We start from the raw sequence: 14348 nt of genomic DNA on the forward strand, positions 1-14348 counted from the left end.
GACCATATATCTACTCCTAACGCCAACACTAGAAGTAGCCGGGGATCATTCCTACGTTGATTCTAGATGACACGCGCCAGCCGGAGACTCTAGCTACCCCTAGTAGAGGAAAACAAAGACCTTTCTTGCCTCCAGAGAAGGGGACCCCAAAGCTGGATAGAAGCCCCCCACAAATAATGACGGTGAGGTAAGAGGAAATGACAAACACAGAAATGAACCAGGTTTAGCACAGAGAGGCCCGCTTACTGATAGCAGAATAAAGAAAGGTAACTTATATGGTCAACAAAAACCCTATCAAAATCCACACTGGAAATTCAAGAACCCCCGAACCGTCTAACGGTCCGGGGGGAGAACACCAGCCCCCTAGAGCTTCCAGCAAAGGTCAGGATATAGATTTGGAACAAGCTGGACAAAAATACAAAACCAAAACAAATAGCAAAAAGCAAAAGGCAGACTTAGCTGATATAACTGGAACCAGGATCAGTAGACAAGAGCACAGCAGACTAGCTCTGATAACTACGTTGCCAGGCATTGAACTGAAGGTCCAGGGAGCTTATATAGCAACACCCCTAACTAACGACCCAGGTGCGGATAAAAGGAATGACAGAAAAACCAGAGTCAAAAAACTAGTAACCACTAGAGGGAGCAAAAAGCAAATTCACAACAGTACCCCCCCCTTAGTGAGGGGTCACCGAACCCTCACCACGACCACCAGGGCGATCAGGATGAGCGGCATGAAAGGCACGAACTAAATCGGCCGCATGAACATCAGAGGCGACCACCCAGGAATTATCCTCCTGACCATAGCCCTTCCACTTGACCAGGTACTGAAGCCTCCGCCTGGAGAGGCGAGAATCCAAGATCTTCTCCACCACGTACTCCAACTCGCCCTCAACCAACACCGGAGCAGGAGGCTCAGCAGAAGGAACTACAGGCACAATGTACCGCCGCAACAAGGACCTATGAAATACATTGTGAATAGCAAACGACACAGGAAGATCCAGACGAAAAGATACAGGATTAAGGATTTCCAATATCTTGTAAGGCCCAATAAAACGAGGTTTAAATTTGGGAGAGGAGACCTTCATAGGAACAAAGCGGGAAGAAAGCCACACCAAATCCCCAACGCGTAGTCGGGGACCCACACCGCGGCGGCGGTTGGCAAAGCGCTGAGCCTTCTCCTGTGACAACTTCAAGTTGTCCACCACATGATTCCAGATCTGCTGCAACCTATCCACCACAGAATCCACCCCAGGACAGTCAGAAGGCTCCACATGACCCGAAGAAAAGCGAGGATGGAAACCAGAGTTGCAGAAAAAAGGCGAAACCAAGGTGGCGGAACTAGCCCGATTATTAAGGGCAAACTCAGCCAACGGCAAGAATGTCACCCAATCGTCCTGATCAGCAGAGACAAAACACCTCAAATAAGCCTCCAAAGTCTGATTGGTTCGCTCCGTCTGTCCATTAGTCTGAGGATGGAAAGCAGACGAAAATGACAAATCAATGCCCATCCTACTACAAAAGGATCGCCAGAACCTGGAAACGAACTGGGATCCTCTGTCTGACACAATATTCTCAGGGATGCCGTGCAAACGAACCACGTTCTGGAAAAACACAGGAACCAGATCGGAAGAGGAAGGCAGCTTAGGCAAAGGAACCAAATGGACCATCTTGGAGAAGCGATCACATATCACCCAGATAACGGACATGCCCTGAGATAGCGGAAGATCAGAAATGAAATCCATGGAGATATGTGTCCAAGGTCTCTTCGGGACAGGCAAGGGCAAGAGCAAACCGCTGGCACGAGAACAGCAAGGCTTAGCTCGAGCACAAGTCCCACAGGACTGCACAAATGACCGCACATCCCTTGACAAGGAAGGCCACCAAAAGGACCTGGCCACCAGATCTCTGGTGCCAAAAATTCCCGGGTGACCTGCCAACACCGAGGAATGAACCTCGGAAATGACTCTGCTGGTCCACTTATCCGGGACAAACAGTCTGTCAGGTGGACAAGACTCAGGCCTATCAGCCTGAAATCTCTGCAACACACGTCGCAGATCCGGAGAAATAGCTGACAAGATAACTCCATCTTTAAGAATACCAACAGGATCAGCGACTCCAGGAGCATCAGGCACAAAGCTCCTAGAAAGAGCATCGGCCTTCACATTCTTTGAACCTGGTAAATACGAGACAACAAAATCAAAGCGGGAGAAAAACAATGACCAGCGGGCCTGTCTCGGATTAAGGCGTTTAGCAGACTCGAGATACATCAGATTTTTGTGATCAGTCAAGACCACCACACGATGCTTAGCACCCTCGAGCCAATGACGCCACTCCTCAAATGCCCATTTCATGGCCAACAACTCCCGATTGCCCACATCATAATTTCGCTCGGCAGGCGAAAACTTCCTAGAGAAAAAGGCACAAGGTTTCATAACAGAGCAACCAGGGCCTCTCTGCGACAACACGGCCCCTGCCCCAATCTCCGAAGCATCCACCTCAACCTGAAAGGGAAGTGAGACGTCAGGCTGGCACAAAACAGGCGCCGAAGTAAACCGGCGTTTCAACTCCTGGAAAGCCTCCACGGCAGCAGGAGCCCAGTTAGCTACATCGGAGCCCTTCTTGGTCATATCCGTCAAAGGTTTCACAATGCTAGAAAAATTAGCGATAAAACGACGGTAGAAGTTAGCGAAGCCCAAGAACTTCTGAAGACTCTTAACTGACGAGGGCTGAGTCCAATCAAGAATAGCTCGGACCTTGACTGGGTCCATCTCCACAGCAGAAGGGGAAAAAATGAACCCCAAAAAGGGAACCTTCTGTACACCAAAGAGACACTTTGAGCCCTTGACAAACAAAGAATTTTCACGCAAAATTTTAAAGACCAACCTGACCTGCTCCACATGCGAATCCCAATTATCAGAAAAAACCAAAATATCATCCAGATAAACAATCAAAAATTTATCCAGATACTTCCGGAAAATGTCATGCATAAAGGACTGAAAAACTGAAGGCGCATTGGAGAGCCCAAAAGGCATCACCAAGTACTCAAAATGACCTTCGGGCGTATTGAATGCGGTTTTCCATTCATCACCTTGCTTAATGCGCACAAGGTTGTACGCACCACGAAGGTCTATCTTGGTGAACCACTTGGCACCCTTAATCCGGGCAAACAAGTCAGACAACAGCGGTAAAGGATACTGAAATTTGACAGTGATCTTATTTAAAAGCCGATAATCAATACAAGGTCTCAAAGATCCGTCCTTTTTTGCCACAAAAAAGAATCCCGCACCAAGAGGGGAAGAAGACGGACGAATATGTCCTTTTTCCAGAGACTCCTTGATATATGAACGCATAGCGGTATGTTCAGGTACCGACAGATTAAACAGTCTTCCCTTAGGAAATTTACTGCCTGGGATCAAATCTATAGCACAGTCACAGTCCCTATGAGGAGGCAGTGCACTGGACTCAGACTCACTGAAGACATCCTGATAATCAGACAAATACTCCGGAACTTCCGAAGGTGTAGAAGAAGCAATAGACACAGGCAGGGAATCCTCATGAATACCACGACAGCCCCAACTTGAGACTGACATAGCCTTCCAGTCCAGGACTGGATTATGGGTCTGTAACCATGGCAGCCCTAAAACGACCAAATCATGCATTTTATGTAAAACCAGGAAACGTATCACCTCGCGGTGTTCAGGAGTCATGCACATGGTAACCTGAGTCCAATACTGCGGTTTATTTGCTGCCAATGGTGTAGCATCAATACCCCTAAGAGGAATAGGATTTTCTAATGATTCAAGAGTAAATCCACAGCGCTTAGCAAATGAGAGATCCATGAGACTCAGGGCAGCACCTGAATCTACAAACGCCATGACAGGGTAAGATGACAGTGAGCAAATCAAAGTTACAGACAGAATAAATTTAGGTTGCAAATTACCAACGGTGACAGGACTAACAACCTTAGCTATACGTTTAGAGCATGCTGAGATAACATGTGTAGAATCACCACAGTAGTAGCACAAGCCATTCCGGCGTCTATGAATTTTCCGCTCATTTCTAGTCAGGATTCTATCACATTGCATTAAATCAGGTGTCTGTTCAGACAACACCATGAGGGAATTTGCGGTTTTTCTATCACATTGCACCGAATTAGGTGTCTGTTCAGACAACACCATGAGGGAATTTGCGGTTTTGCGCTCCCGCAACCGCCGGTCAATTTGAATAGCCAGTGCCATAGTATCATTCAGACCTGTGGGAATGGGAAAACCCACCATAACATTCTTAATGGCTTCAGAAAGGCCATTTCTAAAATTAGCGGCCAGTGCACACTCGTTCCAATGTGTCAGCACGGACCATTTCCGAAATTTTTGGCAATACACTTCAGCCTCGTCCTGCCCCTGAGACATAGACAGCAAGGCCTTTTCTGCCTGAATCTCAAGATTGGGTTCCTCATAAAGTAAACCGAGCGCCAGAAAAAACGCATCAAGATCAGCCAATGCCGGATCTCCTGGCGCCAGCGAAAAAGCCCAATCCTGAGGGTCGCCCCGTAAGAACGAAATAACAATTTTTACTTGCTGAGCAGAATCTCCTGATGAACAGGGTCTCAGGGACAAAAACAATTTACAATTATTCACGAAATTCCTAAACTTAAACCTGTCTCCGGAAAACAGTTCAGGAATCGGTATTTTAGGTCTGACCTAGGATTTCTGATAACATAGTCTTGTATGCCCTGCACATGAGTAGCCAGCTGGTCCACACTTGTAATCAAGGTCTGGACATTCATGTCTGCAGCAAGCATAGCCACTCTGAGGTAAAGGGGAAGGAGAAAAAAAAAAACTCAGAATCTTCTTTCTTATAATCCCTCTTCTGCAATGCATTAAACATTTAATACTGGCCTGGCAAACTGTTATGACCCCAATGGCGAGGGTCTCAGAGGAACGTGGAAGTCTGCAGAATACAAAAATCCAGCTCATAGGGCAGTGGTAACTGGGTTGACCATATATCTACTCCTAACGCCAACACTAGAAGTAGCCGGGGATCATTCCTACGTTGATTCTAGATGACACGCGCCAGCCGGAGACTCTAGCTACCCCTAGTAGAGGAAAACAAAGACCTTTCTTGCCTCCAGAGAAGGGGACCCCAAAGCTGGATAGAAGCCCCCCACAAATAATGACGGTGAGGTAAGAGGAAATGACAAACACAGAAATGAACCAGGTTTAGCACAGAGAGGCCCGCTTACTGATAGCAGAATAAAGAAAGGTAACTTATATGGTCAACAAAAACCCTATCAAAATCCACACTGGAAATTCAAGAACCCCCGAACCGTCTAACGGTCCGGGGGGAGAACACCAGCCCCCTAGAGCTTCCAGCAAAGGTCAGGATATAGATTTGGAACAAGCTGGACAAAAATACAAAACCAAAACAAATAGCAAAAAGCAAAAGGCAGACTTAGCTGATATAACTGGAACCAGGATCAGTAGACAAGAGCACAGCAGACTAGCTCTGATAACTACGTTGCCAGGCATTGAACTGAAGGTCCAGGGAGCTTATATAGCAACACCCCTAACTAACGACCCAGGTGCGGATAAAAGGAATGACAGAAAAACCAGAGTCAAAAAACTAGTAACCACTAGAGGGAGCAAAAAGCAAATTCACAACACTCTTCCCATTGATTCTGTAGGGTCCTGTCTGAATGGCAGATGGCAGTCTTTGTACAAATGCCGCAAATCCTGACGATTTGTTCTTCTTATGACACATGTTTTTACACCCCTTATACAGTATATATGATTCCCCTCACACAGTATAAAGTTTTCACAGTACTGGCATATCTCACACAAAAGATATTTCCACAGTTTCACCATACCACAAACATAGTATAATCTCACAGTCCCACCATTCTCTCCACACAGTATGTTTCCATAGTACCATCATCGCACCACACACAGTGTAATGTTCCCACAGTATCACCATCCTCCTACATAGTATAATGTTCCCACAATAGCAGGTTCCTACACACAGTATAATGTTCCCACATTACAGCCATCCACCTACATAGTATAATGTTCCAACAATAGCAGCTTGCCATTCACACAGGATAATGTTTACAAATTATTATGCAGATTGGATTTGTGTCATAAAGATTTCATTGTTTTGTTTTTCAAATAAACTCGTGGATGGCATTGTGTCTCAGGGCTCAATGGATCACTGAAATCAATCTTAAACACATGTGATAGTTTTCCAGGTGATTCTAATTAAATCCCAGCCCCCCAAGGAAGCCATTGCGAAACGCGCATCGGGGCGCGTGGCTACAGATGGACATCTACAGTACAGACCAAAAGTTTGGACACACCTCATTTAAAGATTTTTCTGTATTTTCATGACTATGAAAATTGGACATTCACACTGAAGGCATCAAAACTATGAATTAACACATGTGGAATTATATACTTAACAAAAAAGTGTGAAACAACTGAAATTATGTCTTATATTCTAGGTTCTTCAAAGTAGCCACCTTTTGCTTTGATGACTGCTTTGCACACTCTTGGCATTCTCTTGATGAGCTTCAAGAGGTAGTCACCGAGAATGGTCTTCTATTGCCTTCACTCTGCGGTCCAGCTCACCCCAAAACATCTCGATTGGGTTCAGGTCTGGTGACTGTGAAGGCAAGGTCTTCTGGCGTAGCACCCCATCACTCTCCTTATTGGTCAAATATCCCTTTCACAGCCTGGAGGTGTGTTTGGGGTCCTTGTCCTGTTGAAAAAATAAATGATCGTTCAACTAAACGCAAACCGGATTGAATAGCATGCCGCTGCAAGATGCTGTGGTAGCCATGCTGGTTCAGTATGCCTTCAATTTTGAATAAATCCCCAACAGTGTCACCAGCAAAGCACCCCCACACCATTACACCTCCTCCTCCATGCTTCACGGTCGAAACCAGCCATGTAGAGTCCATTCATTCACCTTTTCTGCGTCGCACAAAGACAGTGGTTGGAACCAAAGATCTCAAATTTGGACTCATCAGACCAAAGCACAGATTTCCACTGGTCTAATGTCCATTCATTGTGTTCTTTAGCCCAAACAAGTTTCTTCTGCTTGTTGCCTGTCCTTAGCAGTGGTTTCCTAGCAGCTATTTTACCATGAAGGCCTGCTGCAAATAGTCTCCTCTTAACAGTTGTAGTAGAGATGTATCTGCTGCTAGAACTCTGTGTGGCATTGACCTGGTCTCTAATCTGAGCTCCTGTGAACCTACGATTTCTGAGGCTGGTGACTGGGATAAACTTTTCCTCAGAAGCAGAGGTGACTCTTGGTCTTCCTTTCCTGGGGCGCCAACTCCATTTATAAGGCAAGAAATCCCACTTATTAAACCTGACAGGGCACACCTGTGAAGTGAAAACCATTCCCGGTGACTACCTCTTGAAGCTCATCAAGAGAATGCCAAGAGTGTGCAAAGCAGTCATCAAAGCAAAAGGTGGCTACTTTGAAGAACCTAGAATATAAAACATAATATCAGTTGTTTCACACTTTTTTGTTCAGTATATAATTCCACATGTGTTAATTCATAGTTTTGATGCCTTCAGTGTGAATGTACATAGTCAAGAAAATACAGAAAAATCTTTAAATGAGAAGGCGTGTCCAAACTTTTGGTCTGTACTGTATATGGGTGAGACTACTTACAATATGTATGGCCCCTTAGTGTTTCAGGTGATGAGTTTTCTATGACAGGATCGAAGAACAGTGAGAAATCTCTGTTACTATTGTATACTTACCTCTAGGACACTTAGGATTTGGCCATCCCTATATCTGGAGTTTATGCACTGGCACTTTAGATTGGATTGATATTTTGATTGGGGATATTGCTGATGATTATGTATTACTTTTGCCCATGAGTATGTCTTGTCTGTAGCATTTGTACATCTTGGCATCTGTGGCCATATTCGAATAGCTCTGTTTATACATATTTATAACTTAATGACCTGTTTTTACTCATTTTTTGCAATAAAAGAATACAATTTTATTCTAATCAAGAAAACTTTTTCTTTGTTTTTTTTTTTGTTTTTTTGTGTGGTGTTTTTGCTCCATGTTTTGGTGGTTGAATGTTGTTTGTGAGCTCTGCAGGGTTGTACCCATATGTATACGGGTTGCTTTAATCCCGATTTCTTATGATGGTATCTGTATTTGAGATTCTGTTGTTTGACCATTATTAGGCATGTAAGTATCGTAGTATCTAGGCCGCCCCATACTATCGAGTACTCGGGGGCGGAGGGCATTCAGCCGAACTCTGTCACACCTTCTGAGATGCCATGTTTGCTTTTGACAAGAGCAAGTGGTTAAACTGCCACGGCTGTATATAGGCAAAACACACAAGTGCTAACTCCTGAATGCTACCCTCAGCAGCTGGAATCGAGACAGACAGGTGCCAGAACTGACATGTATATTTTAACCAATTATGATAGTGAAGCGGAAACCGCGCTGGAGGGTATGACAACAGTGAAGGGAATTGGGTCAAAAAATGAGAGGAAAGGAAGTGCACCTACTGGGAGCTTGTGGGGGGGGGGGGGTTTGAATAGGACCCCTGCTGAATAGGGGTGGATGACTATATGAAAATAGTCGTGCTTTCAGGCTTCCACTATGTGCGCCTAGTGGATCCTGTGCCTCGCGCAGGTATTGTCAACCCACAGGATATTAACGTAAATGTGACCCGACTAAGGTGCTCTGCACACTACAGGGTATGGGTGTGTGGCGTATATATGCACGCATGTAAATTGTGTAAACCACATACACCGATAGGGCCAGCTGAGGACTCACCAGGATCCAAAGAAGTTGTGGATGTGGTTCTGCTTTATATGTTGCTGCCTGAAAAGATCCGTGGTGGCGGTCGTGGTGTTCAGATGGCAGGAACGCGGACTAGTGTCAGCCACAGCACAGCAGGAATGCAAAGAAGCTGCGTAGAGCCAGGGAGAGCTCCGGCCGCTGGCGTCCGTGGATACGAGCGGGGGAAGAGTGGCCGTGGGAAAGCCTGGCGTGTGATGTTACAGGAACTACTGAGCAGTCCTGAAACCAAGAGGGTATCCGATGCGTTTCGAAGGAGTAGCGTCCTTCTTCATCAGGGTTACCGCTCGTATCCAGGGACGCCACTGGCCGGGGCTCTCCCTGGCTTTACGCAGCTTCTTTGCATTCCTGCTGTGCCGCAGCTGCCACTAATCCGCCTTCCTGCCATCTGAACACCAGGACCGCCACCACAGATCTTTTCAGGCAGCAACATATAAAGCAGCACCACATCCACAACGCCTTTGGATCCTGGTGAGTCCCCACCTGAATCTGTATCCAGGCCCTACCGGTGTATGTGGTTTACACGATTTACATGTGTGCATATATACGCCACACACCCATACCCTGTAGTGTGCAGAGCACCTCAGTCGGGTCACATTTAGGTTAATATCCTGTGGAACACCAAGTTATCAACTTCACACAAGGCTAATAGTAAACTCAATTTTATTGAATCACAAAAAACACATACAGATAATAACAATGAGGGTATACTCCTAAAACACAGGAACGAGGGGGGCTAGCCAAGCAGAAACTTCCAACATGATATCATAAACCAGACTATAACCTAATCGTATAGCTAATCATTGTGCCAGTGATCACATGTTAGTAAAAAAGTAACATAGTACAAGAAATACATATACAAGGTATAACGGTATAGTTACCAAAGGAAGCGCTGCTGGATGTCCACCAACTCCCGACGCGCGTTTCGCACCGAAATGCTTCGTCTGGGGGATCAAACGGTGCGAAACGCGCGTCGGGAGTTGGTGGGCATCCAGCAGCGCTTCCTTTGGTAACTATACCGTTATACCTTGTATATGTATTTCTTGTACTATGTTACTTTTTTACTAACATGTGATCACTGGCACAATGATTAGCTATACGATTAGGTTATAGTCTGGTTTATGATATCATGTTGGAAGTTTCTGCTTGGCTAGCCCCCCTCGTTCCTGTGTTTTAGGAGTATACCCTCATTGTTATTATCTGTATGTGTTTTTTGTGATTCAATAAAATTGAGTTTACTATTAGCCTTGTGTGAAGTTGATAACTTGGTGTTTCTATGATATTCACTTCATGCCTTGATCATGTGGATGTGATTAGGTGTTGTGTTAATATCCTGTGGGTTGACAATACCTGCCCGAGGCACAGGATCCACTAGGTGTACTTAGTGAAAGCCTGAACGCACGACTATTTTCATACAGTCATCCACCCCTAAACTGCCAGGGTTTTTGTTGCAGCCGCACCTGTTCTGTCCCTGCGGTGTACATCTATGTTCTGGGGTCCAAAAGAGTTAATTTAAAAACAAATGTTTTGCGTATTTAAAATAATAGAATGTGTCTTCTGCTTTTTTATGTTTTTTTTTTTCTTCTTCCAAGAATTGTTGGTGTCTATTTTCTTTTTTAAACATTTTTATTTTTGCTTTTTTTCTGGTGCCTTTCTTGTAATGTAGGAAAGCCTAAGGCCAGAAATAAACCCCATAAAACACTGTACATGGAGAGTTTGGGGAAAAGTACGATATTCTTTGGACAATAAATAAAATTTTTCCCCTCAAAATTTTAGAGAAAAGGGTGCGTTTTATAGCCCAGATTTACCTTATAGTGGCTATGGGCAGGGTGGAAGTGGCAGAGACGGAGGAGCAGGTTACAGGAGGCAGGAGCCAGCAGCTGCGGCTAACACATTTGCCCACTGTTAAAGAGCATGAATATTCACTGCTCCCCACGCCCATAGTCCCTCTCACCCACAGTCCCTCTCACTGGGCCTGTGGAGCAGTGAATATTCATTCTCTTTAATAGCGGGCACACATGATCGCCCAACCACTATTAAAGAAGATGAATATTCACTGCTCACCACGCTCAAAAATATGGGCGTGGGGAGCAGTGAATATTCTGGAAGCTGACCTCAGCGTGTGGAGGCTACTTACACGTTGTGCGCTGCTTACACTCTGAAATCAGCTGATGGAATCAAACATGGCGCTGAGCAGAGGGAAGGTGCGTAAAATCGTTTAATTTTTTTATGTGAGCAGCGTGATAGGGCCCTGTTTACCAGGATTGGGTGGCATCTATACCATGATAATGATGGGAGCCATGTTTAACAAAATGGGGATAGTAGCCATGTACAGTATATGAGGTTGGGGATAGGGGCAATGTATACTATGATGGAGATGGGGGGCCATGTATACTAGGATGGGGATGGTGGCCAAGTAAACCAGGATGGGGTACCATGTATACCTGGAAGGGGGGCCATGTATACCGGGATGGGGCCAGCCATATATACCAGGATGGTTAACCATGTAAACCAGGATGGGGGTGGGGGCCATATACACCAGGATAAGGGGCCATGTATACTCAGTGGGAGGGCACGTATACCTGGATTGGTAGCCATATATAACTGAATGAGGACATACATACCATGATAGATGTTATATATACCTCAATGGAGCCACTTTTATCAGGATTAGAACATATACAGCTCTGGCAAAAATCAACCACTGCACAGTTTTCTAAAAATCACCATCTCTACATGTCTGACAGCCATTCCATTCCAGGGTCAGTTCAATTCCAACCAAAGTACACCTCATTCTCCTTAATGTGCTTCTGATTTGGAGATCACCTGAACCAAATCTTATTTAACGAGGGAAAGTATAAAAAAACACTGTTGTGGTCTTCACAATCCTCTTGCAATAGGACAAGCTGGATGACCAAACAAGTGCTAGAAATAGTCCAAAATTAATTTGAATGAAAAAATAATTTGTAACCATGTCAAAGAAGTTGAAAAGAAAAGTCTTGAGTGAGGAAAAGATGGGCTCAATTCTGGCTTTACTAGTAGACGGACTGTAGTCCATTACAACAAAGTCAAGCAGCAGACATTGGGGACAACAAAGCTACAGACCGGCAGAGGGTGAAAGCGACTCTCCACTGACCGGGATGACTGTCCTCTTATTCGAATGTCACTCAGCAACCCCAGGATGACATCAAGTGACCTACAGAAGGAATGGCAAATAGCAGCTGGGGTGAAGTGTACAGCAAGAACAATTCATAACAGACTCCTAGAGGCAGGCCTCAAGTCATGTAAAGCTAGAAAAAAGCCTTTCATCAATGAGAAGCAAAGGAGAGCCAGGCTGAAGTTTGCCAAAGACCCTAAGGATTGGACCATAGAGGAATGGAGTAAGGTAATCTTCTCTGATGTGTCTAATTTTCAGCTTTGCCCAACACCTGGTCATCTTATACTTAGACGGAGACCTGGAGAGGCGTACAAGCCACAGCGTCTTGCATCCACTGTGACATTTGGTGGAGGATCGGTGATGATCTGGGGATGCTTCAGCAAAGCTGGAATTGGGCAGGTTAATCTTTGCGAAGGAAGTATGAATCAAGCCGCATACAAGGTTATCCTTGAAAACCACTTGCTTCCTTCTGCTCAGGCAATGCTCCCTTACTCTGGGGGCTAGGTTTTCCAGCAGGAGAATGCCCCATGCCATACAGCTAGGTCAATCAATGTGTGGATGAAGGAACACCACATCAAGACTCTGTCATGGCCAGCCCAATCTCCAGACTTGAGCCCCATTGAAAACCTCTTGAATGTAATCAAGAGGAAGATGGATAGTCACAAGCCATCAAACAAAGAACTGCTTAAATTTTTGTTCCAGGAGTGGTATAAGGTCACCCAAAAGCAGTGGGAAAGACTGGTGGAAAGCATGCCAAGACGCATGAAAACTGTGATTAAAAATCATGGTTATTCCACCAAATATTCATTTCTGAACTCATCCTAAGTTAAAATATTGGTATTGTTGTTTCTACATGAATAAGAACTTGTTTTTTTGCATTATTTGAGGTTTGAAAGCACTTTCTTTTTATTATTTTGTCAATTTCTCATTTGCTGAAAATAAATGTAACATTTTTAGCTTTAAATTTCGGAGAAATGTTGTCACTACTTTATAAAATTAAACAGTGTACATGTTACTCAAACATACCTAGAAAGAGAAAAATCAGAGAAACTGAAAATTTTGCAGTGGTCTCGTAATTTTTGCCAGAGCTGTATATATAAAATTTAAAGCCTAGGTGCGTCTTATGGTCCAGTGTGTCTTCTAATCCAAAACATATGGTAATTTCTGACCATGGTGTTTTTGAAAACAGTAATATTTTTTATAAAAGCCTCAAACTTATTTGTGTGAATCAGACATGAGATCTGACGTGATAAAAGATACAGTGCGGGGAAGACTGGAAACATTCATATAGACGGCTGGTGGTGATGTAGTCAGTGATGGACTCTGGACAAATATGTTCCTAGAGCCGTAGTAGAAGATGTCATCCTGATCATGAAGTCGTTATTTCTCCTGTCACGTGTAATGAATATCTCCTGCAGTATTGTTAATGCCGATTTCAGGGTCTGTAAATGAGACGAGAATTAGCGTTATGGAAGATGAGTCTATGAGAAAAGTATTCAGCTGCCGACTCAGAGGAACAAACTTTTTGTTGTCTGTGGCCTAAACTTTATAGGTTTTATTAGTAGATGTCAGAGAAAAAAGAATGTTGTAAAATAATAAAAATATACCATATTTTTCAGACTATAAGACGCACCGGACCATAAGACGCACCCCAGATTTACAGAAGGAAAATAGGGAAAACAAAATGTGTCAAATGGTGGTCCGTCATGCAGACCGAATTCAGCTTACTGTGGGAAATCAGTAACGCTGGTGGAGGGTGGTCACAGGGGGTGTTCGGTGGTCCAGCAGTGACATGACTTCTATCGCAGACTGATGCGGTCGGTTCTGTAATTCTCGTGGTGTGGTGGCTCCTCCAAAATTTTCTGAAAGCCCGGAGCACCTGCACATCCATTGCTATGAAGCAGTAGCCTCTGGGAAATCCCATCCCAGGCTGATGCGGCATGTTTGTCGATGCTCAGGGTGGCGGGGGCTATGCTGTCATTTTGTGGAAGCCCCCGAGCACTGCACACCTCCACTGCTGCGATGCGGTGTCCTCCAGTAAAATGGCCTCTGGGAAAATGCCGCTGCATATTGAGATCTCGGCTCCAAGATCTCATCTCCCGAGATCTCAATGTGTGCATGTGTCAACCCGGTGACCGTTTTACCAGAGGCCATTTTACCAGGGGCTACCACATGGCAGCAGTGTGGATGTGCAGTGCTCTGGGCTTTCCAAAAATGTTGGCGGATCCCCGCGCCACTGCACACCGCCGAATACTGCCGCACCAGCCTAGGAAGGGAGTGTGATCTCCCTGCAGTGTCGGACCGCCGTAGAATCACCCGACTCCTGCTGCCGTAACACTAATTGTAAGTATATTTT

At 44.8% G+C, this 14348-nt stretch overlaps 2 protein-coding genes across 2 annotated transcripts in view; both read left to right on the forward strand.

Annotated features, from left to right (window-relative positions):
* The window catches only part of LOC143766517 (uncharacterized), a 180827-nt gene that overhangs the window by 111232 nt on the left and 55247 nt on the right, over positions 1-14348 (forward strand). The gene's annotated exons all lie outside the window — the stretch shown is intronic.
* LOC143766539 (endoribonuclease YbeY-like) overlaps positions 1-14348 on the forward strand; it is a 181409-nt gene that overhangs the window by 21423 nt on the left and 145638 nt on the right. The window lies entirely within an intron of this gene.

The sequence above is a fragment of the Ranitomeya variabilis genome, chromosome 4 (genome assembly GCF_051348905.1).
Source record: "Ranitomeya variabilis isolate aRanVar5 chromosome 4, aRanVar5.hap1, whole genome shotgun sequence".
Taxonomy (NCBI): domain Eukaryota; kingdom Metazoa; phylum Chordata; class Amphibia; order Anura; family Dendrobatidae; genus Ranitomeya; species Ranitomeya variabilis.